The sequence below is a fragment of the Manis javanica genome, chromosome 3 (genome assembly GCF_040802235.1).
Source record: "Manis javanica isolate MJ-LG chromosome 3, MJ_LKY, whole genome shotgun sequence".
NCBI classification, from domain to species: Eukaryota; Metazoa; Chordata; class Mammalia; order Pholidota; family Manidae; genus Manis; species Manis javanica.
This window is the reverse complement of record NC_133158.1, coordinates 61,845,947-61,872,060: the sequence shown is the minus strand read 5'-3', so window position 1 is coordinate 61,872,060 and position 26,114 is coordinate 61,845,947. Positions and strand designations below refer to the sequence as shown.

Sequence of the window (26,114 nt, the reverse complement as noted above, 5' to 3'; positions counted from 1 at the left end):
TACATACACTGTAACAGATAGAGAAAGCCTGGCATCTCTGCCTCCATACTTTGTCTCCTTTGCTGCTTTAACCTTTGGACTGAAATAAAAGGAAAAGGGCTTCTGTGCAGCACTACACAAAGGTTTGTTAATCATCAAAAGGGATTTTGCTTACAGCTTCAAATTTCTGCAAATAGCCCATTACCTGAAGCTTGTCTCCCACAGTGAGATAGGAAAATATGAAAATAATGATTGCCCTGTCAAAGGTTTATAGGAACACTGCAACCAGACCTAGGTTGATGAGAGTCAACTAACCAAGGACATGGAGCCTCACAACTCTCCCGGGACCCTTACTGGTACCCAGATGTCTACGGTCCTCTGCCATCTCCTAACTGCAGCCCCTCGTGCTCTCCCTCATGCTTCCTCATCCCTAGCATAAAAGCAGCTTGAAATCAACCCTAAGTTAAGATTGTGCTTTAAGACATTAGTTCACCATCTTCTTAGTCTACTGGCTTTTTAAATAAGTTACTTTCCTTGCCCCAACACCTTGTACCTCAACTTATTGGCCTGCTGTGCAATGAGGGAAATGAGCTAGGACTCAAATACAATACAGGAAATAATGTATTAAGTTATATCCTCAGTGGCATTCTTATAATGAATACTATAATGCATTTTATGGGGTTATGTCTGTTCTATCCTTCAGCAGATGAATAGTGCCAACATTCAATGTTTACCATTTATCCTTAAATTTTACAAAGCACAGCAGCAATCATGCTCATCATGAATATTTCAAATTACTTGATGTCACTGTATGTTTCACTGATTACAACATGAAATTCTCTTACCTACATTTAGTATTTGGAGGTTGTATGTTCAAATAGTTATAATAATGAAAAACTAAATTTTACTAAAATCCTAAAGAAGGGTCTGGGAGGCATGATATGCTTTCTTGGAACTTAGCATGTTTCTGTGACCAAAACTACACAAAAAGCAGGATTTTTAGGAATTAAAAAAACAATCTTGTCTCTAGGGGGTATAAAAAGAATAGTATCAGGTAAGGATAATATAACCAAGATCAATTGTTAGGGTCATGTTTTAAGAGAAAGCTATAATCATGCAGCCTAAATTGACAACTTAAATACAAATGTAACACTATAAGCTGCAAGTTCTTTCATTGATTGCCCCCAACCTAGCTTCATGGACTATTTCTATATAGTTTATTCCCAATTCCGTTTCTATACCTCCTGGGAATAACTGACCTAAATCATCTATAGGACAAGCACCCTTATCACAAAGATGACATACATATAGTCTTGCTCTGTTCAGGCTGTTCTCACAAAATGCCATTCACTGGGTGGCTTATAAACAACAGAAATTTATTTCTCACAGCTCTGGAGACTGGAAAGTCCAAGATCAAGGTGGCAGCAGATCCAGTGCCCAGTGAGAGCCCACTTCCTCATAGATCACAAACTGCCATCTTACTACTATGTCCTCATGTGGTAGATAGAGCAAGGGACCTTTCTGGGGCCTTTCTTATAAGGGCCCTAATCCCCTTGTGACCCACAACCTTATCACCTCCCAAAGGTACCACCTCCTAATACCACCACCTTGGGAGTTAGGATTTTACATATGAATTGGGGGGGATATAAACATTCAATCCATGTGTGAGCATATATACACACATACATACATACATATATATATATATATATATATGCATATATACACACACATATGTAGGTATATCCCAAAGATACACTTAAAAAGTAAATAGCAGAAAAGGCTCTCTCAAACAATTTACATAAAATGCCTGATGTTATATAGGAAACTAAGATTGCTAAGCCTCATCTGCCTGCAAAGCTCATCTCTCTCGCTTTCAGTCATAAGCACTGTGTACTTTTCCTGTCCTTCCCAGGGATTCCACTGCACCAGCTCTATGTCAGTGCAGGGAGCTCAGAAAGACCCAACACTGTACTGTGCAGAGCTCCCTGCAGAAGCTGTTAGCCATTCATATATTTGGGCCTCTGAGGCCCTTTTTCAGCAGACTTAAAATTCCCCTAGTTGACCCTACCTCCTAGGAAAAACTTGGGTCATTAAATGACCCTACCCACCTAAAGTTTGAGATGATATATCAATATTCAAAGCAAATTGTCTTCCACATTAATTTGGGGCAGTAGCAGTTTCTGTTTCTCTCTACCTCTCAGAAACTTTACTAATTTTTTTCAAAAGGCTTTGCTAGTCAGAGAGTCCAAATTCCTTCTCTTCATCAGAGATTGTTTTTAGGAGTCTGCCATCCTCCCGAGGTAAGGATAGGTCCCTAATACCAGCAAACAGATTTATTTGACCGGGAACTCTGTCAGTGTAGGGTCTACGGCTTATTCAACTCTGTTTCTTGTACCCAGTTTGCAGGGCCTGGTCCAAATCGTAGGCCCTATTAAGGGTTAACCTAACTTGCATATGTAAATAATTTATCATGAGAAATAGAACAACCAGGATATTTATTCATCACAGCTAATCAACACGAGTGCTTCTGAAGGAGAAATCAAATTAAGATCAGAAGATAGCCTAGTTACAAAAGAGCAATAATCTTAGGACACTTTCATAAAGTTGAAGTATCCTTGTAAATTGCCTCATCAGGTATAGCACATGGCAGGAATAAACTGGCCAATACAATGATACTAATAGTTACAGTTAATAAAGAGTTTTTAATATGGATCCCAGAAGATGGCGACAGTAGCAGCGAAATTTTTCCACTTTTCTAAATCCTCAGATAAAAATAGGAAGAGCAACCAGAGAACACATTCAAAAACTCATGAGCAATGTTTATTTAAAAATTGTACAACAAGGCATGTCTGCAAACCTCACAATGCAAATGGGTGCAGGCCAACCACTACTAGCCACAAAATTTGTATGATGTTGATCGGTAGAAAAAATACAGCAGCAGTTAGGCAGCCTCTGACGGACCTGACAACAGAACCCCTCTATCAGTCTGAGCCCTCCGGGAAGGCCATGCCGGGGTGGAGTTCTCAGTGCCCCGGAAGGGAGAGCGAGGGGGAGGAAGGCCTGGGAGCACCGACAGCACTGAGCAGAGCAGGGACAAAAGAACACGAATACAGACCAGGGAATATCCACAAGCCAGAAAACTCCAGAGAGCAAACCACCATACTTTTAACATCACATAAAATAAGGAGCTCTATGAAATTAAAAACAAAACCAAACTCTCCTGAAACAAACCATCTCATTTTAAAAGTTTGGGAAAACTTCACATAAAAATGAGCTAAGGAAAAGTATCAAAGCCAAAACAAAATTATTATTTAAAAATGACAAGAAGAAGCTTGCCCTCTCTCTCTCCCTCATACACACACACACACACACACACACATACACTTCAGATTATAGCTCATGCTCAAGTCTGAGAACGTGCAATCTTTCTTTTGTTGATACCCTCTCCTTCACACTAAGTACCATGAACTAGTAAAGATCTACTACAAAGAGAATACACATACTTAGTTTCTCCAAGAATTGAACTGACAAACAAAGTAGCTCTATTAGGGTCAGAATCAACAAGATTGATGAAGTCCTCGCAGGGGAGCCTTGCCTGACTCGTATCTGACATGGTGTGACCTTCTTGTCAGCCTAGAAAATTCATGTTCATTCCATAAGGCTCAGTTCACTTCCCCAAGGCAGAGGACAGTCAGAAAGCGTGAAGGATCTGCGATTTTACCCTACTTACAAGCTCACAAGTTCGCTTATGACAATTCACGGATGCTGGCAGAAGACATGACTCTCCTAGATCAGAGAAAAAGGACTTTCTCACTTACAACAAACCAGTAGCTAAAGCTTCATGTCTATGCCAGCTTCTCTGGCCCTCCAAGCCTCACAGGGAATGACCCAGGTGGGTCTCAATAGTAGCTCACATATGCAATGGGTTGCATTGCATGGCAGGAGAGGAACAGTTGACTTGGAGATTCACCACTTTACAGCAAGCAGTAAGCAAGCCTACTCTTTGTCTGGAGCAAACATTATGTAATCCTGACAGTTGCTTGTTCCAACCCAACTCTGAGCACTCATCCAGGTAAAGAGTGTTCAGGGCCATGGGTTCCTGACATATCTAACAAGAGTGCACGGGGTAGCCGTGGGCCCATGGAAGATGGCCTCTTATAACAATCTTTATTTTTCACTTATATCATACTGTATTTTAACTACTCATTTACATGTCTTTCCTTCCACACAAGAAAAGTTTTTGTTTCCTTGCTTTTTATTATAAAAATTATCAAAAATAAGAAGGCAGAACAGGATAATGAACCCCCACATGTCTATCTCTTCAATTTAACAATTACAGTACTAACATTTTTCCATGCAAATATGTTGGGGTTTACTTCATTTAAAGAAAAATGTCTCCTCTTGTAGCAAGATCCTTTGAGTGATAAATGCTTTTAGCTCCTTGTGGACAGGGACTGTTCGCTTATGTTATTTTTTTTATCTCTAGCAACTACCTAGCACAATGTTTAGGACTCACTGAGGACTCACCAAATAAACAATGGATGTATTGAATAAATTATCATAGTGACAGTAACTTATATTTCAAATGCTCTTCTTGGTGGAAAAGTAGCTATAGGTGGGCACACTCATCTTCAAGGCTTCCTTAACTGGCCAGCTTCTGGTCCAGGCTTGTGGGCATACATGTGGACATAGGACAAATGGTTGGGACTTAAATGGAACATATCTATGGCTTTAACTTCTTAATAGCAAATGCAATCTTCATGGGTGATACTAAAGCCCAGAAACTCTAAGCACTCTTCAAATGGAGGAAGTAATGGGACTGTACCCTATGACCCTGTATGAGATTCTTCTTTCTCCTTTGGGTCTTCCTGCATATTACTAATTACCTCATTATATTTGCTTTTGGTTGTAAAGTTGCATTGGCTTCCATTTAACTATCTATCCCTGCTGTGCTAATGTCTTTCCTTTATGTCCAGCGCACGGCTGGAAAGGACTGGACATTCACGCCTTTATTAAATGCCAAGGCATACCCAAAGGGAAACAGAGAAAGCAACACAGACCTTGGGTGGCTTATGCAAGTTATAACTTTCGCTCCATCTTACAGTCTCCATTTCATCTTATTTAGGAAGGCGCATGGCCAGGGAGTTCCTCATTGCTGAGCTTTCTAACCCACACCATACCCTCTTCTGGACCAGGAGCCCCACATTTATTAGACAACCATTTTATCACAAGGTCTGTTTTCTCACACTTTGGGGGGCTAACTCTTTGTCACCCTGCCATCTCTGTGACTCTTCCATGTTGAAGGGTATTACGTTGTACTTACCTTGACTTAGATCAGGCTGCTATAACAAAATACCACAGACTAGGTGGCCTAAACAACAGATACTGATTTTCTCACAGTTCTGGAGTCTGGAATCCCAGGATCAGGTGTCAGTGCAGTTGAGTTCCCATTAGAGTGAGACCCTCGCTTGCAGATGGCTGCCATCTCACTTGGTGCTCGGCGGCCTTTCTTCTGTGCGGGCTCATTGAGAGAGAAAGAGACAAATATTTCTCTATCTGTTAATACCATCACATTAAAAGCTTCCATATATCAATTCTGGAGGAATATAAACATTCAGTCCACAGGATGCCTGGATAACCCAAAATAATCTCCCATTTTAAAGTCAGCTAATGAGCAAACTTAATTTCATCTGCAACCTTAATTTCCCTTTTACATGTAGCCTAACCTTCACAGGTTCCAGAGACTGGGATATAGACATGTTTGGGGGACCATTACCCTGTCTACCACAACAACTTTTGCAAAAAGATTCACTAGTGAGTAGCTTGCAGGAGCCAGAAAATATTGGGGAGGCATGCATCTTCACTACTTCTGATGCTTCTGTCCCAGAAGGAACTCTTACTGTAACTAATTGCTTCTCTCTGCTCAGAAGAGATGCATTGATTCATCTGAGTGGTAAGTTTGGTAAGAATAAACTGGGCATGGGTGGCTCAGAGTCACCTTCTGCCTCTTGGAAGTGAGGTGCTTACGGGAAGTGCTCATTTCACTGCACCTCGAGGGATGGGGAGCAAGCACTGGATGGAGAGTTGGGGGACGCACACCCTAAGCCTGGGCTTCCCTTCATGGGAGGTGGGTGAGTGGGGAAGCCTGCTAATTCTGTGCTTCAGTGTCAGCACGGCCATTTGGCTAACAGATCTAAAGCCACATCCTCCAGTTTGGCTTCAGTCAGTAATAAAGGTGATATTTTGGCCCCATTTCCCAACTCGTTTGCTTTTTTCCTTAAGCTTTTCAGAGCCAGGTGCAAAAGAGGAGCACCTTTATTCTCACTCCATCACAGACCTCAAGAGGAAGCACTTAACTGACAGGATGTTATTTATTGCCCCAGGATGTCTTATTCCTGCACGACTATTGTTTGAGAACAGAGCTGATGTGGGAAACATAGTAGTACAGTGGTGAGGAGTGTGTATGTTATATTAAGAATACCTAGGTTCACATGCTGGCTCCACCCCATTAAATATTGTGTGGTGCTTGGTGAGGTACTTAATCTCTTTGTGCCTCCACTTCCCAGCCGAGTTTTTGGGAGTAGTAGTGAAATAATAAAAGTAAAGTACTTAGCACAGTGCCTAGTATGACGTAAGCATTCAGTTGCAAGCTAGATATTATTATGTCTGATATGTATTTGTATCCGCTATATTACTTAGTACAGGAATATTCAAAAAAAATTTAATGAAACAAGGACTATGTCTTATTCAGCTTTGTATTCCCAAGAAAAGCACAGTGCCTAGCACAGACTAGAACTTAATACATGTTTCTTTGTGAACAAGTGAAATGAGAAAAATAGTTGAAAATTAAGGTAAAGGAATTGTTCTGCCACATAACACAATTTGCTTTTCTACACTTAACAGCTAATACTAGGGTATAATTTCCACTTGGCCAGAAATTCAACAAAATACGTGTTTTTTAAAGTAATGACAAATGCATTTTATCTGATTTTGCTTTGGAAACTGTATTCCAAGGACAGTCACATATCATTTTACTATCACTGGGTGCAATCGTGAGTCATTGCTGCTCTCTAGTGGAAGAAATTATGTACTGCACATAAAGGTGATGTCCTTAGCTAAGGGATTTCTTTAAAAAAATTTTTTTCTACTCAAATACCTTTTCCAAATACTTTACACACTTTCAAAACCTGCATTAAAATCTCAGGTAACAAGTCTTTTTATTCATAATCTAGTCCCTTTGGAAATGAGCCAAATGACATTTCACTTTTTAAAATCTGTACCAAATATAAATACATTGCAAAATAAAGAGACATGTGAAAATGGCAACTAAAAAAAACTACAAGTAGAGAAGACCACTTAAAAGTACAAGTCTCAAGGGTATTTCTGTTGTGCTAATGCTAAAATATTTGTGGTTAATCTCTCTGGTTTCTAACCTCAATTTTCAATCCAGTTTTAGATCACTCAAGTCCTGCAGAGTTACGAAGAGTCCTCAAATACATGGAGGGTGTTGGAGTATACTAAAATGTAAAAGACATAATCTCTACATGCAAAGAGGGAGTGGCTTGGACACGTATGCCACTAAATAAAAGGGAAATCCAACTGTCAGACCACTATTCTACTGGTGGTACAAACACAAGTCATGGTAGTAGTGGGGAGGTTTGCTCCAGAAAAACTAGGTGGTACATGAATGGACTCTTGAAGATGGACAAACCTTTGACAAAATATAAACAAAAGAAAACTTATCTGACATAGAGAGTAAAGGTGAACTAATGTACATGAGTGTGCATTAATTTTGTACGTTGAATTTTGGAAATGATGACTAATCAGGTATGGCTGCAGCGGCAGGTGTATTTAGAAGTGAAATCAGAAATCATGGAGGCTTTGAATGCCATGCAAGAAATCTGTACTTTGATCTACCTGCCTTGAACATGAACAGTTCTTGAAAAAATATACAAGAGGTCACAGTAAGATCCACCTTTTAGAAAGAAATATTTTGCTGTAATTCAGAAGATAAATTCAAAAACAGAAAACTAAGGTCATGGAAATCAGTGTGAAGGTCACTGCTATGGCGTAGGGAAGAGAACCTGAACTCCAGCTGTAATAAAGACAACAGAGAAAAAGGCACCAGTACAAGACTTTCAAAAGGAAAACCAGTCATTCAACAGTGGATTGATTATAATGAAAATAAGAGAGAATAGAGATCTCTGAGCTTTCAAGTCTGGGCAGCTAGAAAGATGTTGAAGCCAATTAGGCAGAGATCACAGAGGAGACAGTTTGACATTAATTCCCATGTGTTGTCTATTTGCCACATGTAGCTAAAAAGACAAATTGTTCTAGTACCCATCACTTACAAATGTTGTAATTTATTATCATTTAAATAAAGGTACAGAAGAGAGATCAAAAATATGTTCATGCTCCAACTTATTTAACTTCTTAGTAGTATCTAAGACACATAATGCCTCTGTCTTTAAGGCTTTCGTTGGAAAATAAAATGGTAAATCCATGATAAGTTTCTAAGGTCCATTTTAGATTTAAATGTTACGATTCTTTAGTTCTGTAATTACTTAAGAATACATGTTTGAGTTGACATCCAGTAGGGACCTGATAATCCAGGTAATCTAGATTTTATAAAAGATATGGAAACTGTTCATAAAGAGGGGTAAACTAAAATCATGGAAAGGTAGAAAGCATGAGATAACAGAATTCTATAGAAATAAACAAGGGATGAGGTCTGTGGACAGAGCTGCAGGGAATCTAATTATCCCACCTTGTGGAATGACACAGCCACCTATCCAGTTACCTAAACCAGAAGACACTTTGGTGTCATCTTTGACTCCTTCCTCACTACCCATCCTTCCAACTGATATACTTCTAACCCATCTACATCTACTTCGCTCCATCCCCACTACCACTTCTCTAACTCAACTCATCATCTCTTACAGAAATTACTTAAATAGCCTAAGAAAAATGAGTCATTTTTAAAAGCGATGGTATAAAACTCATGGTACAAAATTACATGATACAAAATTTACAAATTACCATAAGGTATACGATAAACATTTCCCTCCCATGCCTGACCTCCAGTGACACAATTCCCTTCATAAGAGGAGACCAAGCTGACCAAAGTTGTGTTTCCTTCAAGAGATATTTTACACACATAAAAGTATATTTTTCTTATAAAATACATAAAGTTTTCTTTCCCTGTCCCGACCCGCGGGATTAACGTGGAGTGTAGCCGGAGACGCCTGCAGAAATGAACAAGCAAGGGACACAAAGAACGACCAGCAAGACAGGATGTCTGATCAAGCTGGCAAAGTTTATTGTTTACAGGCTCAATTTATACAAGTAGCAAGTAAGGGGTGGGTCAGAAGATGATTGGACCTTAGGTGGCGCTGGCGGGGAGGTGTTCTCACACATCCTCAAGGTCTCCCTATTTTCAGAGCGAGGAGTCTTGGCTCATCTTCAAGGACAAGATATGTTTTTGTGAGCAGATAACTTCCAAGGACTGCACCGGTTGCTCTCAAGCTTGTGCTTTCCCACGCTGCGTTCAGACGTGGGGGAAGGGACATAGCCCCGGCTCCCAACATCTCCCCCTTTTTTCTTTAATAAAATAACCAGCCTAACTCAGACTGGGTCAAGGTATGTGCCTGTCTTAGGTTGTACGGTTGAAGTAAATCCTTACCCGTCATGGGGGCATAGTCCTCTGTCGACCACTCCCTGTCTTAGGTTGGTATTTACTATTCAACCATATCTTACCCGTCACTGGCTACCATACTTGACTTTAGATCTTATGATTTACAAGTGGGGGAGCCGTCTGCAATTTCAAATAATGCAGGTCTCTTAAGGCTTGTTGGATGAGTTAGGAGGGATTGGGACAGGAACTTGGAGCTTTTTATCTACTGGGTAGACGGTGCCTGTCTTAGGTTTAGAGGTTTTGTACCTGGCCTCTGTTTTTCAGGAGCTTGCCTCTTTTTGGAGTCGGCCTGATATCTTCAGGGGAGCTTGCCCTAATACTGGATCGGCCTACATAAATAGGAGCTTGCCCCAGTATTAGATCGGCCCCTGTTATTTTTATCAGAGGTCTTATGTCTGTCCTGTATTTCTGCAGGTACAACCTCTTAATTACCCGTCATTGACTACCCGCCTTAATTGCCCAGAGATGTTGTCAAGGGACAGGACAAGAAACCTTGACATAGCTCGTTCCTGGTTTATTTTGTCGCCAGCTTAGGGCTCTATGTAAAGATTCACACCTTGGTCAGCTAAAGCAAGGCGGTGATAATGAACTTGTATGGGTTTTGCTACGAGGGAGTCAACTTGCTGTTTGATTAACATTGTAAGTTTTTGAAAAGCCCAGGGGCCGAAAGAAAGTACTAGTAGTAATCCTAAAAGGGGGCCTAATATAGGAAGGAGGTATGGGAGGAGTCCATTTAGTCCTGTCCAAAGAGGGTTGTTCTGAAGTTCTTTCCTTCTTCTCTCGAGATCTTCTTGGAGAATCTTTATTTTATCTCGAACAATGCCGGACTTATTGGCATAGAAGCAGCATTTTTCCTGCAAAGCTAAACAGATACCTCCCTGTTCTGCTGTGAGAAGATCTAAACCTCGATGTTTCCCTGGAGTGGTGGAAGGGGGGTACCTTCAATAGTCGTTTTAGAGCGGCATTCATTAGCCCAATGGAAACCACGCCGACATCGAGGGCATAGGGTTTTGGGGGGGAGTATGAGTCAGGGGTGTATGAGGCAGGGAAGTGCGAGGCGGGTGAGGCTGAGTCTCTGCCTGGCACTGGCGAGCAAAATGTCCTGGTTGTTTGCCATTTAAAGGACGTAAGTGCGGGATAAATATTTGGAATCTTAGGGGGATCAGCTATGTCCTGGGTATCAATTTTATCATGGGTATTTGGAGATTCTGTGTCTGGTTGAGATTCGGGGGATTTGTCAGTATGGGTTATGGGTTCATCAGGAATATCTACGGCTACAGAAGGGCAGGCAGAGGGCGGTCGGGAGTCCTCTCTGAGAGCTTTTTCTCCTGTTTTGATTATAGTTTTAATGTCAGGATCTTGTGAATGAACCTCAAGGACGTCATGAATAAGGTTCCAATATGAAAATGCTGAGACGGGAACCTTTTCAGGGCCAAAGGTCCGATAAAAATCTTGAAGGGCATCACCAACTCTTTTCCACTGTTTGTGATCAATAGTGCCCTCTAGGGGAAACCAGGGACAAGTCTCATGGATAAAAGTAAAAAAATACCTAAGGTCTTTTCTTTTAACCCTAATTCCTCGTGTCCTGAGGGACTCCTTGAGTCCAGTAAGGAAGACTTCATGGGAGTTCAGAGAGTTGCCCATCACTATGGCCGCAACCCTTGCACTGTAAAAATTTGAAATTTTTCCTCCAATGTAGCCGCAACTACATCAATGTCCTGAAACACTGGAGCCACTCTCGTCAGCTCTGACGAGCCCTTGTTTACGTAGGACAGTCGGCAGGTACAATCCGCCTGCTCGGACCCTCTAGGGCAGGGACTCTGGAGTCGGAGTCCCCTGGGTATGCCTTCGAGGTGGACGACCTTTAGCCCAAAGTAAACACAAGGTTTTCAGAGAGGAACGGCCAGTGAACAAAACAAGGAATAAATCGCGGCAGCAAACTGGAGGAAAGTGATAAGATCAAATGGACTGCTGAACACCCAAGAGGTTGTCTGGAATCTTGCTTGGGGAATTCGTCTACTCACCTCTCAAGGATCTGTGTTACGGACGGGTGAGCCGCAGTGATCCTTCTCCATGCAGAGTCGACATCAGGTCAATACCCGTGCGGTGACTCAAATGAATGCCTGGCCAGGGCTTCCGAGCAGACGTTTCAGCAGGAGTCCCGGGGGGCCCCACGTTGGGCGCCAGTTGTCCCGACCCGCGGGATTAACGTGGAGTGTAGCCGGAGACGCCTGCAGAAATGAACAAGCAAGGGACACAAAGAACGACCAGCAAGACAGGATGTCTGATCAAGCTGGCAAAGTTTATTGTTTACAGGCTCAATTTATACAAGTAGCAAGTAAGGGGTGGGTCAGAAGATGATTGGACCTTAGGTGGCGCTGGCGGGGAGGTGTTCTCACACATCCTCAAGGTCTCCCTATTTTCAGAGCGAGGAGTCTTGGCTCATCTTCAAGGACAAGATATGTTTTTGTGAGCAGATAACTTCCAAGGACTGCACCGGTTGCTCTCAAGCTTGTGCTTTCCCACGCTGCGTTCAGACGTGGGGGAAGGGACATAGCCCCGGCTCCCAACATTTCCCCATTCTATTCACTCTTTTCTGGACCTTGTTATATCATTTAATGATACAACTTGGAGGTCATTCCATATAAGTATACACAGAGCTCATTCTTTACAATAGCTGCACTGTATGAATATATTATTCATACATTATGTTATTCTCAATCTTTTGCTTTTACAAATGATGTTGCAATGATACTCATTTTATTTCTCACATTTGCAAGTATATCTGTGAGTTTATTATAAGCTTATATTTAATCCTCTATTTCATTGGACAATCTATCTGGACTCCACACTATCAATAGTGATTAAATTAGTATACTTTCATTTCCTTTCTGCACTGCTTACTCCAATGGATAATTTTCATGGATTGTAAGATTTTTCTTACTTCCCTTTAAAATTTTAAATATATTAATGCTTCTATTACTTCATTTACCAGCTCTAAGTAACCTTCGGCTTCCAAATATGGAAGGTGCTTATACAACCTTCCATTGTTTTCTCCCACTTATCTTTTGTTTGTTCTATCATTTCCACCTTGCCTGAGTTTATAAATTTCATTCTAACGATAACCCCCAGTTTTATTTCTACCTTGATCCTACATTTAATTATATTTATGCATCACTGACACTCTTTGTCATAGTTTCTCCATTCACTTACTGGTTTTTGAAGTTTCCCCTTTAGAATTTTCAAGAAAGCCATCCACCAGTAAGACTCATGGAAATTACATTCTCTGGGTTTTTTTGCATATTCAAAGATATCTATTGGCTTTATACTAGACTTGGCTGTGAATACATTTCTTGAATTTACATTTCTTTCTTAAGGAATTTTCAGCCATTCCCATTTCCCAGTATTGACTGTGTCTGTGGGGAAATCTGAACCAGCTGGTTTTTTCCTTATATGAAATTTGATTTTTTACCTCATTGTATAGAAGAGTCTTAATCTTTGAGGTCCAGTCATTTTGTTAGAATATGGTATCAGTGCTGTTTTGTGTTTCAAATTTTCCTGGGATGCAGTATGCCTTTTCCATAAATAGATCCAAGAACTCTTTGGTGGTTTTGGGGGGAAAAAATTCCTGAACTATACACTTAAAAATCAATCTCTTTCATTCAATATGTACCCATCAGTGTGTGTTGGATCTTCTATAACTTTTCTATCAATTACTTTCATCCCTAATCTTTTAAACTTTTTTGTGGATTCTGTTCATTTTTCTTGCTTTTCTTAATTCTATCAATCCTCCATGTCTCTAAAGTGTTCTCAGTTATATCTAGTCTCCTTTGTGCTACTTCTAACAAGATTTTCATTTCTATAATAGTTTCCTATTTCTTTCCTGAATTCATTTTTCAATTCCCTCCTTCATATTCCAATCCTGAGCACATTTTCCCTGAGTCTTTGGAGCACTCTGTTTTGAGTTAATTATAGAGAGATTTCATGATTGAAGTCTGTTGTGTTTCATCCTCTAATTCATGATGGCAACATACTTGGCTAGAATTTTTATCTGCTCCATTGAGACTTTTTCTCCTGATGAGAATTTTCTTCCTCCTTTTGTTTTGCCTGTTAGATAATCCTTTCCTCCTCTTTTGTGTGTGTGTGTGTGTATATTTTACACATATATATATTATATTTATGATATATTTTTATATATGTATATTTATTTATTTGACGTTTTTATTACTGTTTATATTTAAATATGAATATGTTGAGTTCTTCCCATGGTCACTATTGGTAGGGATTTTTAAAAGAAAAGCGCCAGGACCATGCTCCAGATCAGCAGAAATTCTTCCTGTTCACAGGAACGCTCCTCATGACACGGGGCTATGTGCATGTTTGCTTTTACTGCCCCCCAGTCAATAAATATCAGTTGCTCAGGAGCTGGCTTAGTGTGGAGTCTCTTTCCTCCATCCTCTCTCACCAATAAAATCCCTTTCGCCCTATCTCCCCTATAAAACAAAATATAAATCTCAGTGTGAATCTCCCTTCATTCGTATTGAACCTGTTTCTCACGGGCATGAACAATGTCTAGGGATCCTCCCACGGACAAAATCCCCTTTTTCCAAATAAGGAAGTGTTGGTTTTTTCCCACTCAGAGTATAACATCTGTGCCAGTTTTACCTGAAATGCACAGAAGCAAGCAGTATCTTTCCACACCTGCTCACACTCCTGTTTGACTATAACTGCCCTCAGGAACCCTTCCTCATATATTGTAGTTCAGATTTATAGATTTCATCTAAGATTTTTTTCAAAGATTGAATTTGCATTTCTGTTTCTTGTTATCTTGCATTGATTTCTGAGAGATGAAGAATGTAGTGCCATCTTTACTTGGCCATTTTTAAAATGTAAGTCCCTACTTCCAATTTTCTCCTTCAATCTATTTTCTCAATTACAACAAGAATGATCTAAACTATAAAACTGGTCATATCAGTACCATGTAAGAAACCCTTTTATGACTCTGCATGCTCTTGGCATAACAGCCAAACATGTCTATGATCTGGCCTCATACTCAGCTATTATAGCATAATGTATTTATTTTAGTTAATCAAACTCTCCATAATCTGTTCTACCTCCAGGCATGCCATGAGCTCTTCTCTCTGCCTGGAATATTCTTCTGACACTGACCAGTCCATTTACTTCTTAACTCTTAATAACCCCTCAGCTCTCAGAATAATAATAGCAAGTTACTATTTTTTATTGTTTACTAAGGCACTATGCTGACCAACTTATACATATCAACTCACTTATTTTCCTAGGAAAACAATGAAATGAGTACCATTACAGTCTCCACTTTAATATGAGGAAAGTGAGAGAGGTAAAGACTAAGAAATCTCCCCAAGTTGGCAGAGCTAGTAGATGCTGGAGCTGCAGCTGGACCCTAGCCCTCCAAAGGTTCCACCACAGCAATCTGACTACACATTATGCTACTTTAATGTCGCTGCTCCACACCCTCAACTCTGGGTGAGGTGCCTCAACTACATGCCTCCATGGGGTTTGTAGTGCCCCCATCGTAGCTCCTAACACAGTGTACTGTGATTTCTTGTTTTCTTATCAGAGACCTCCTAGAATATGAGATTCTTGAGGTCAAAAACTGTATTTTCTATTGTATCCACCTTGCCTGACACATAGCAAGTGCTCAATAAATAGTTTTTCAAATAAAAGTTCTTTTTCCCAGGATTGAGAAATGGGCGACTCTTTTTCATCAGTAGGAGAAATGTAAGAAAAGAAGCCCTTATTTCAGCTAAATCCTGGGAGCTAATAACTGCTAATAGTATTAAAATTTTGTCAGGGTCAAAGTCACTCACCAGTACGAGAAAAGCAGAGCAAAATTCCAACCAGAAACATCTCCTCTTCTTACCTGAGAGAGGCAAGGAAATGAGAAAGGAAGATTCTGTGTTGTGATAATATAATACATAAATTTCATATTTTTAAATTAAAAAATAGTTGCTTTTAAAAGACCTCTTTGGATACATGATTTGATAAAAATATTAGAATGAGAACCATTTCATTAGACTTTTCAGTCACACCGGATCTTTATCAGATTACCTAAAGCTAAGCCAGTTTAGATTTGCATGAGATCACATACAGCTGCCCCAGCCTAGATCGGGGAACAGGATGCGTGCTACTCTGTGTCCCGGCTGCCACTGTCCAGCAGCCCTGGCCTCCCTTCTCTCCTATTTTATTGCTGTAGTAAGTCATCCATATCAGTGTCAACAGTTACCAGAAGAGTAACACGCTCATCCAATCTTCCTTACAAAGCCTGGCCCGTTTGCCATAATCAGTAAGGAGTTAAATGTCACCATCTTTTTGCTGATTAGGAAACCACAGACACACTTGGTTTTTTTTACTTGGAAGATGGCATTTGCTAGTTTTCTTCAATAGATCTAAATCTGTAATCTAGGATTAGACAATGGTTTCTTAAATATGACACCAAAAGCACAGGTCATGAAAGAAAATATAAATTGGACTTCATTAAAATTGAAAACTTTTGTATTTCAAAGGAAATACAAAATCAAGAAGATGATAGGTGAAAACAAATATATGGCATGGGAGAAAATATTTGCAAAGCATATATTTATATGATAAACCTTGAGAACACGTTAAGTGAAAGAATTCAGACATAGGCTATATCGTATGATTTTATTTATGTGAAATGTCTAAAATGGACAAATCCATAGATACAGAAAATGGGTCAGTGATTGTCTAGGGTTGGGGTGAAGTGGGGGAGGAGGTGGGGATAAGAATAGGGAATGACTGCTATTGTGTACAGGATTTCTTTATTAAGTATTAATAAATGTTCTAAAATTAGATTCTGGTGATGGTTGCGAAACTCTATGAATATTCCAAGCACCACCAAACTACACACATTAAATGAGTGGATTTTATGGTATGTGAACTATGTATTAATAAAACTATTTTTTAAATACATAATTATGTAAAACACTTAGCATTGAGCTTAAAGAACAAGAAATTCCCACATACCAACCAAAGAGAACAAAAAGCAAAAACAAGAGAAAACTGTCTTCCCTAGTGCAAACCACAGATCCTTCACTGGGCTTAAGGATAGGCAGGAATAACACCCTAAACTGGGTTGAGTTGCTTTCACTTTGGTTTCCTCACAAAGCAATAAACAAACAGGGCAAAGAAGAGAAACGAGAAAGGATGCAAGAGGGTCTACTTGGTTCCCCATTCCCCCTTTGCACACCCCAGTTTTAGAGGCCTTGGCAGTCCTTACAGAGTCAGACATTACAGGGCAGAGGAGCACCAAACTGCAAACTCACTGTCTATGTTATTATAGGCTTAATCCCAAAAATGACTCACAATAGAACGGATAAACAAACTTTAAAAGGCTGTGTAAGTCCAGGGAGAAGAAATCCCAGGGCAAAATACCTCTAAAAACTGAAATCAGTCAAAGGGAGAAATAAAGTTTCAAATCCACTTATTGCTTACAAACTGCAGTCCAGCACCATCTCTCTCCTCTGCTCCTGAAGAAGCAAGCCAGCAAGCAAGGAAGCTCCTCCCTTTAAACTGCTCAGGTTCAGACACACCCTTGGCTGCCCAGGTAATTATCCACTGACATGGAGATGAACTTCTCTCCACCCCTGAGGATACGCAAATGAACTAAAGCAGGTGAGATATTCTGGAAATGTTACAATTTTACCCACAGGCTGTTTAAAGAAACACTGACAAAACATATTAGAATGAAAGCATATCTAAAAACAAACAAGATGAAAAGAGAACTCAGTATTGGAAATTAAAAAGGAGACATAGAAGCATAAATGGAGGAGATTGAAATATTGTTAAATACACTTGATACATTTTAAATTTGAGAGGAAATGGAATATTTTTCTAAGCAGTTGGATAATCAAAAATATTTCAAGTAGAAGGGGAAAAAAATTTAAGTACACCAAAAGAATAAATTGGAAAATCTATTGAAGATCTACATACAACATAACCATAACCCTCACACCTCAAGGAGCCAGGCCATGTGACTTTATAGGTGAGTTTTAGCAAAGATTGAAGAATGGAGTTCATATAAAAATGTTCCAGGGGCGGGAGCCAAGATGGCGGCGTGAGTAGAGCAGTGGAAATCTCCTCCCAAAAACACATAGAGCTATGAAAATATAACAAAGAAAAATCTTCCTAAAATAGAGACCACAGGACACAGGACAACATCCAGACCACATCCACACCTGCAAGAACCCAGCGCCTTGTGAAGGGGGTAAGATACAAGCCCCAGCCCGGCGGGACCCGAGCGCCCCTCCCCCCGGCTCCCGGCGGGTGGAGAAAAACCGGAGCAGTTTTTTTTTTTGGCAAGCACTTTTTGGAAGCCTTAGAGGGACGGGCCCCCGTTGCTGGGGAGGCAGGGTGGCAGGACCGGTGAGGAGGTGCCTGGGAACGGCGCCGGAGGACAAAGAATATCCCGCGTTTCTCCCTGCGAGACCTGGGGGCGGGTGCCTGAGACCGGTGCCTGAGGACGGAGGAGGTCGCGCGTTTTTCCCCTTTTTTTTTTTTTTCTCTTTTTGGCAAGCGCTTTTTGGAAGCCTTGAAGGGACGGGGACCCCAGTGCTAGGGAGGCACGGTGGCGGGACTGGTGAGCGGGTGGCTGGGACCGGCGCCTGAGGACAAAGAATATCCCCCGTTTTTCCCTGCGGGACCGGTGGGCGGGTGCCTGAGACCGGCACTTGAGGACAGAGGAAATCGCGCGTTTTTCCCCTTTTTTTTTTCTCTTTTCTGCGAGTGCTTTTTGGAAGCCTTAAAGGGACAGGGACCCCGGTGCTAGGGAGGCAGGGCGGCAGGACTGGTGAGCGGGTGCCTGGGACCGGCACCTGAGGACAAAGAATATCCCGCATTTTTCCCTGTGGGACTGGTGGGTGGGTGCCTGAGACCAGCACCTGAGGACGGAAGAAATCGCGCGTTTTTCCCCTTTTTTTTCTCTCTTTTTGCCGAGTGCTTTTTGGAAGCCTTGAAGGGACAGGGACCCCGGTGCTAGGGAGGAAGGGTGGCGGGACTGGTGAGCGGGTGCGTGGGACCAGTGCCTGAGGACAAAGAATATTGAGCGTTCCTTCCCTGCGGGACCGGTGGGTGGGTGCTTTTTGGAAGCCTTGAAAGGACAGGGACCCTGGTGCTAGGGAGACAGGGCAGCAGGACCAGTGAGCGGGTGCCTGGGACCCTTTCTTTCTGTTCCCTCTCTCATTGTTGCTGTTGTTGTTTTGGTTTGGAGAGTGCTTTTTGGAAATCTTAAAGGGGCAGGACAGGTCACTTAGACCAGAAGCAGGGAATCTGGGGATCTCTGGGCACTCTAACCCCCTGGGCAGCAGGGAGCACAGAGGCCCCTTACGGAGATAAATAGTCTCCTGGCTGCTCCCCCTCCAACGGGGCTCCACCAATTTGGAGGAACAGCCCCAGCCAGGCCAAGCCCACAGCAACAGCGGAGATAAACCCCAAAGCAACTGGGCAGGAAGCAGAAGCCCTGTCTGCGCACAGCTGCCCAGCACAAGCCACTAGAGGTCGCTATTCTCCCAGGAAAAGGCTACAAACCAACAAGAAGGGAAGCTCTTCCAGCGGTCACTTGTACCAGCTCTGCAGACTATCTCTATCACCATGAAAAGGCAAAACTACAGGCAGACAAAGATCACAGAGACAACACCTGAGAAGGAGACAGACCTAACTAGTCCTCCTGAAAAAGAATTCAAAATAAAAATCATGAACATGCTGACAGAGATGCAGAAAAAAATGCAAGAGCAATGGGATGAGATGCAGAGAAAAATGCAAGAGCAGTGGGATGAGATGCAGAGAAAAATGCAAGAGCAGTGGGATGAAGTCCGGAAGGAGATCACAGATGTCAGGAAAGAGATCACAGAAGTGAAACAATCCCTGGAAGGATTTATAAGCAGAATGGATAAGATGCAAGAGGCCATTGAAGGAATAGAAGCCAGAGAACAGGAACGTATAGAAGCTGACATAGAGAGAGATAAAAGGATCTCCAGGAATGAAACAACACTAAGAGAAATATGTGACCAATACAAAAGGAAAAACATTCGTATTATAGGGATACCAGAAGAGGAAGAAAGAGGAAAAGGGATAGAAAGTGTCTTTGAAGAAATAATTGCTGAAAACTTCCCCAAACTGGGGGAGGAAATAATCGAACAGACCATGGAATTATACAGAACCCCCAACAGAAAGGATCCAAGGAGGACAACACCAAGACACATAATAATTAAAATGGCAAGGATCAAGGACAAGGAAAGAGTTTTAAAGGCAGCTAGAGAGAAAAAGGTCACCTATAAAGGAAAACCAATCAGGCTAACATCAGACTTCTCAACAGAAACCCTACAGGCCAGAAGAGAATGGCATGATATACTTAATGCAATGAAACAGAAGGGCCTTGAACCAAGGATACTGTATCCAGCACGACTATCATTTAAATATGATGGTGGGATCAAACAATTCCCAGACAAGCAAAAGCTGAGGGAATTTGCTTCCCACAAACCACCTCTACAGGGCATCCTACAGGGACTGCTCTAGATGGGAGCACCCCTAAAAAGAGCACAGAACAAAACACACAACATATGAAGAAGGGAGGAGGAGGAATAAGAAGGGAGAGAAGAAAAGACTCTCCAGACAGTGTATATAACAGCTCAATAAGCGAGCTAAGTTAGGCAGTAAGATACTAAAGAAGCTAACCTTGAACCTTTGGTAACCACGAATCTAAAGCCTGCAATGGCAATAAGTACATATCTTTCAATAGTCACCCTAAATGTAAATGGACTTAATGCACCAATCAAAAGACATAGAGTAATAGAATGGATAAAAAAGCAAGACCCATCTATATGCTGCTTACAAGAAACTCACCTTAAACCCAAAGATAAGCATAGACTAAAAGTCAAGGGATGGAAAAACATATTTCAGGCAAACAACAGTGAGAAGAAAGCAGGGGTTGCAGTACTAATATCAGACAAAATAGACTTCAAAACAAAGAAAGTAACAAGAGATAAAGAAGGCCACTACATAATGATAAAGGGCTTAGTCCAACAAGAGGATATAACCATTCTAAATATATATGCACCCAATACAGGAGCACCAGCATATGTGAAGCAAATACTAACAGAACTAAAGAGGGAAATAGACTGCAATGCATTCATTGTAGGAGACTTCAACACACCACTCACCCCAAAGGATAGATCCACCGGGCAGAAAATAAGTAAAGACACACAGGCACTGAACAACACACTAGAACAGATGGACCTAATAGACATCTATAGAACTTTACATCCAAAAGCAACAGGATATACATTCTTCTCAAGTGCACATGGAACATTCTCCAGAATAGACCACATACTAGCTCACAAAAAGAGCCTCAGTAAATTCCACAATATTGAAATTCTACCAACCAATTTTTCAGACCACAAAGGTATGAAAGTAGAAATAAATTCTACAAAGAAAACAAAAAGGCTCACAAACACATGGAGGCTTAACAACATGCTACTAAATAATCAATGGATCAATGAACAAATCAAAATAGAGATCAAGGAATATATAGAAACAAATGACAACAACAACACTAAGCCCCAACTTCTGTGGGATGCAGCGAAAGCAGTCTTAAGAGGAAAGTATATAGCAATCCAGGCACACTTGAAGAAGGAAGAACAATCCCAAATGAATAGTCTAACATCACAATTATTAAAACTGGAAAAAGAAGAACAAATGAGGCCTAAAGTCAGCAGAAGGAGGGACATAATAAAGATCAGAGAAGAAATAAACAAAATTGAGAAGAATAAAACAATAGCAAAAATCAACGAAACCAAGAGCTGGTTCTTTGAGAAAATAAACAAAATAGATAAGCCTCTAGCCCAACTTATTAAGAGAAAAAGAGAGTCAACACAAATCAACATAATCAGAAATGAGAATGGAAAATTCACGACAGACTCCACAGAAATACAAAGAATTATTAAAGACTACTATGAAAACCTATATGCCAACAAGCTGGAAAACCTAGAAGAAATGGACAACTTCCTAGAAAAATACAACCTCCCAAGACTGACCAAGGAAGAAACACAAAAGTTAAACAAACCAATTACAAGCAAAGAAATTGAAACAGTAATCAAAAAACTACCCAAGAACAAAACCCCGGGGCCGGACGGATTTACCTCGGAATTTTATCAGACACACAGAGAAGACATAATACCCATTCTCCTTAAAGTGTTCCACAAAATAGAAGAAGAGGGAATACTCCCAAACTCATTCTATGAAGCCAACATCACCCTAATACCAAAACCAGGCAAAGACCCCACCAAAAAAGAAAATTACAGACCAATATCCCTGATGAACGTAGATGCAAAAATACTCAATAAAATATTAGCAAACAGAATTCAACAGTATATCAAAAGGATCATACACCATGACCAAGTGGGGTTCATCCCAGGGATGCAAGGATGGTACAACATTCGAAAATCCATCAACATCATCCACCACATCAACAAAAAGAAAGACAAAAACCACATGATCATCTCCATAGATGCTGAAAAAGCATTTGACAAAATTCAACATCCATTCATGATAAAAACTCTCAGCAAAATGGGAATAGAGGGCAAGTACCTCAACATAATAAAGGCCATATATGATAAACCCACAGCCAGCATTATACTGAACAGCGAGAAGCTGAAAGCATTTCCACTGAGATCGGGAACCAGACAGGGATGCCCACTCTCCCCACTGTTATTTAACATAGTACTGGAGGTCCTAGCCACGGCAATCAGACAAAACAAAGAAATACAAGGAATCCAGATTGGTAAAGAAGAAGTTAAACTGTCACTATTTGCAGATGATATGATACTGTACATAAAAAACCCTAAAGACTCCACTCCAAAACTACTAGAACTGATATCGGAATACAGCAAAGTTGCAGGATACAAAATCAACACACAGAAATCTGTAGCTTTCCTATACACTAACAACGAATCAATAGAAAGAGAAATCAGGAAAACAATTCCATTCACCATTGCATCAAAAAGAATAAAATACCTAGGAATAAACCTAACCAAGGAAGTGAAAGACTTATACTCTGAAAACTACAAGTCACTCTTAAGAGAAATTAAAGGGGACACTAATAAATGGAAACTCATCCCATGCTCATGGCTAGGAAGAATTAATATCGTCAAAATGGCCATCCTGCCGAAAGCAATATACAAATTTGATGCAATCCCTCTCAAATTACCAGCAACATTCTTCAATGAATTGGAACAAATAATTCAAAAATTCATATGGAAACACCAAAGACCCCGAATAGCCAAAGCAATCCTGAAAAAGAAGAATAAAGTAGGGGGGATCTCACTCCCCAACTTCAAGCTCTACTACAAAGCCATAGTAATCAAGACAATTTGGTACTGGCACAAGAACAGAGCCACAGACCAGTGGAACAGATTAGAGACCCCAGAAATTAACCCAAACATATATGGTCAATTAATATTTGATAAAGGAGCCATGGACATACAATGGCAAAATGACAGTCTCTTCAACAGATGGTGCTGGCAAAACTGGACAGCTACATGTAGGAGAATGAAACTGGACCATTGTCTAACCCCATATACAAAGGTAAACTCAAAATGGATCAAAGACCTGAATGTAAGTCACGAAACCATTAAACTCTTGGAAAAAAACATAGGCAAAAACCTCTTAGACATAAACATGAGTGATCTCTTCTTGAACATATCTCCCCGGGCAAGGAAAACAACAGCAAAAATGAGCAAGTGGGACTACATTAAGCTGAAAAGCTTCTGTACAGCGAAAGACACCATCAATAGAACAAAAAGGAACCCTACAGTATGGGAGAATATATTTAAAAATGACAGATCTGATAAAGGCTTGACGTCCAGAATATATAAAGAGCTCACACGCCTCAACAAACAAAAAACAAATAACCCAATTAAAAAATGGGCAGAGGAACTGAACAGACAGTTCTCCAAAAAAGAAATACAGATGGCCAAGAGACACATGAAAAGATGCTCCACATCGCTAATTATCAGAGAAATGCAAATTAAAACTACAATGAGGTATCACCTCACACCAGTAAGGATAGCTGCCATCCAAAAGACAAACAACAACAAATGTTGGCGAGGCTGTGGAGAAAGGGGAACCCTCCTACACTGCTGGTGGGAATGTAAATTAGTTCAACCATTGTGGAAAGCAGTATGGAGGTGCATCAAAATGCTCAAAACAGACCTACCATTTGACCCAGGAATTCCACTCCTAGGAATTTACCCTAAGAACGCAGCAATCAAGTTTGAGAAAGACAGATGCACTCCTATGTTTATCGCAGCACTATTTACAATAGCCAAGAATTGGAAGCAACCTAAATGTCCATCAGTAGATGAATGGATAAAGAAGATGTGGTACATATACACAATGGAATACTACTCAGCCATAAGAAGTGGAAAAATCCAACCATTTGCAGCAACATGGATGGAGCTGGAGAGTATTATGCTCAGTGAAATAAGCCAAGCGGAGAAAGAGAAATACCAAATGATTTCACTCATCTGAGGAGTATAGGAACAAAGGAAAAACTGAAGGAACAAAACAGCAGCAGAATTACAGAACCCAAAAATGGACTAACAGGTACCAAAGGGAAAGGAACTGGGGAGGATGGGTGGGCAGGGAGGGATAAGGGGGGGGAAGAAGAAGGGGGGTATTAAGATTAGCATGCATGGGGGGGAGGGAGAAAGGGGAGGGTGGGCTGCACAACACAGAGAGGACAAGTAGTGACTCTACAACATTTTGCTAAGCTGATGGACAGTAACCGTAATGTGGTTGTTAGGGGGGACCTGATATAGGGGAGAGCATAGTAAACATAGTATTCTTCAGGTAAGTGTAGATTAAAAATTAAAAAAAAAAAAAAAGAAAGAAAGAAAGAAAAGGGGGATTACTCCTTAACAGGATAAAACTATTGGTAAATCAAAGATCAACGCATGCTTTAAATATCCTTAATGTTGATCACTTAAAGGGTGTCAGATGATCAGCTATGGAGGTACTCTTTTCTGATAATATTCCTTTCTCTTAATTAAAAAAAAAAAAAAAAAGCAGTTACTGTGTGCTGACCTCCAATGAGTTCTGCACAGTGGTATAGAGGGCATGTCAAAGTGTGGGCAAAGGGTCTGTTTGTTTCTACGCAGAAGATCAAGGCCTAGCTTGGATACCCAGAAAATGAACTAAGATACGATATGAGGAGGAGCTTCCGGCATCAGCACTCTCTGGAGGACTCGTGCCGGGGGATGATCATCAAAAAGCCTCCACAGGGATCCGGACGATGCTGCGGTTGTGGCTGCATCCAGCCCACCGTCTCCTGGACTTGCCATAAGAAGGAGGAGGGAGATGTCTAGGCTGGCATGTGCATACAGTGAGACAACGAATTTGACTGGATCTGTACTGTTGGAACTCAACCAGGAGTTGGGAGGGGTGCAAGTTGTAGCGCTCCAAAATCTCATGACTATAGACTATCTATGGTTAAAAGAACATATGGGATGTGAACAGATCCCAGAAATGGGCTGCTTTAATTTGTCTGATGGTTCAAGTACAGTTGGAAAATATCCATCATATCATAGATAAATTTTCACAAATGCCTAGGGTGCCTAAATGGTTTTCTTGGCTTCACTGGAGATGGCTGGTAATTATAGATTTGCTTTGTTTATGTCACCGTATTCCTATTATGTCAATATGTGTGTGCAAATTAGTTAGTAGTTTAAAACCTATACATACTTAAGGTACTATACAAGAAGATATGTCAAAGAAATAATCAATCCTCCCAAGTTTCCTTCATATGCTACATCTATAGCTTTTCTTCTTCCTTCCTAATTACAAACTTTAAATAGAATTCGTGCCTCATATCGAATTTACCGAGTATCATAATTCCTCCAGGTGGTAAAGATACCTCGAGACAAGTGCTGGGCATAGAAGCCACAGGGCATAAATCTGCAAAGAAGTAAAAAGCTAACCTTTGCAAACAATATGGCTTCTCTCTCACTTACCAACTTTACATTTCCCTGTATGGCCCCGGAAGATGACTGGTTAGCCAGTGACGGGTAAGATTCCTCAAGGGAGGAACAACCTAAGACAGGCACAGTCGCAGGGGGGCCATCAGGTGAGAATTTGGGGATCAACAGAGGTGAGGCTCAGAACCTCACCCCCCCTGCTTTGAGAGAAATCTTCTGCATCCGTGGATGTCTTGCTGCCCTTGTCTAGCCTGGATTAATACTTAGTCCATAGGCACACACCTGATCATCTGATCATCTACATTTGCCTTCTTACAGCACTAAACTATGTTTTCTACCTTTATCTTGCATCTACCTACCACTTCAGCATTTTATTAAAAATAATAATAATAATAATAATAGGAGAAATG

General features: G+C 40.8%; 1 protein-coding gene across 1 annotated transcript in view; it reads right to left on the bottom strand.

Annotated features, from left to right (window-relative positions):
- The window catches only part of IGSF11 (immunoglobulin superfamily member 11), a 185,947-nt gene extending 170,369 nt beyond the window's left edge, over positions 1–15,578 (bottom strand). The window contains exons 1-2 of the mRNA XM_073231597.1: positions 15,526–15,578; positions 4,510–5,503 (exon numbers count right to left, since the gene is read on the bottom strand). The gene's annotated coding sequence lies outside the window, so the exon portion shown is untranslated. The remainder of the gene's footprint in view (positions 1–4,509; positions 5,504–15,525) is intronic.
- Between the last annotated feature and the right edge of the window lie 10,536 nt (positions 15,579–26,114).